Below are 717 nucleotides of genomic sequence, written 5' to 3'. Positions count from 1 at the left end.
AAATTTTCAAGGAACACCATAAAAATAATTTTTGGGAGTTTATTTTAATTCTTCAAACAACTAAAGGTTTTTTTTCTTCTGAGTGTTTTACTATTATTTACAGCATCTTTTGAAGAACTATTCCGATTGGGGTGCTTGGTGTCAACGGAAATTTCAAAGAGCATAAGTCTTCAATCTGATCACATAAAAAACATTAATTATTCTTCATATTAAATAAAAGTATTAATACTTTATTACTCTACAGTTTTAAAGAAAAATATCAAAAATATTCAGCACTCAGGTAAGCATTAAAATATTAATGGCAGCATTCTATTAGAGAATAACAGCAGTAACTGAATAGAATAAAAATCTGAGGAAAAAAGGAAAGAGTTCTGAGAATAATATATTTTCAGAAGTTTTTAAGATAACATTTCTTCACAGAAACCTTTATAATGGCAGTTTTTAGCTTTTCTCAGCATTATTTAAATACTAAATAAGTTCAATTAACTAAATCCTACATATTGAATTTTATCACCTATATTGTTAATTTATGTTATAAGCATAAAATTAATGCTAATCCAAATGAAACTGTTTTTTATTTATATGAAAGAATAAAAACAATTATTAAATTGCATTTGAATTTTGAAAATTCAAATTTTTTTTAATAAAGTATTTCTGTCATGTAGGCAAAATTATTTATATGCACTACAATAACAATCAATGAATCTAAAAAAACAA

This window comes from Argiope bruennichi, chromosome 3, assembly GCF_947563725.1.
Source record: "Argiope bruennichi chromosome 3, qqArgBrue1.1, whole genome shotgun sequence".
Taxonomy (NCBI): Eukaryota; Metazoa; Arthropoda; class Arachnida; order Araneae; family Araneidae; genus Argiope; species Argiope bruennichi.
The sequence above is the reverse complement of the archived record's forward strand: the minus strand, read 5'-3'. Positions refer to the sequence as shown.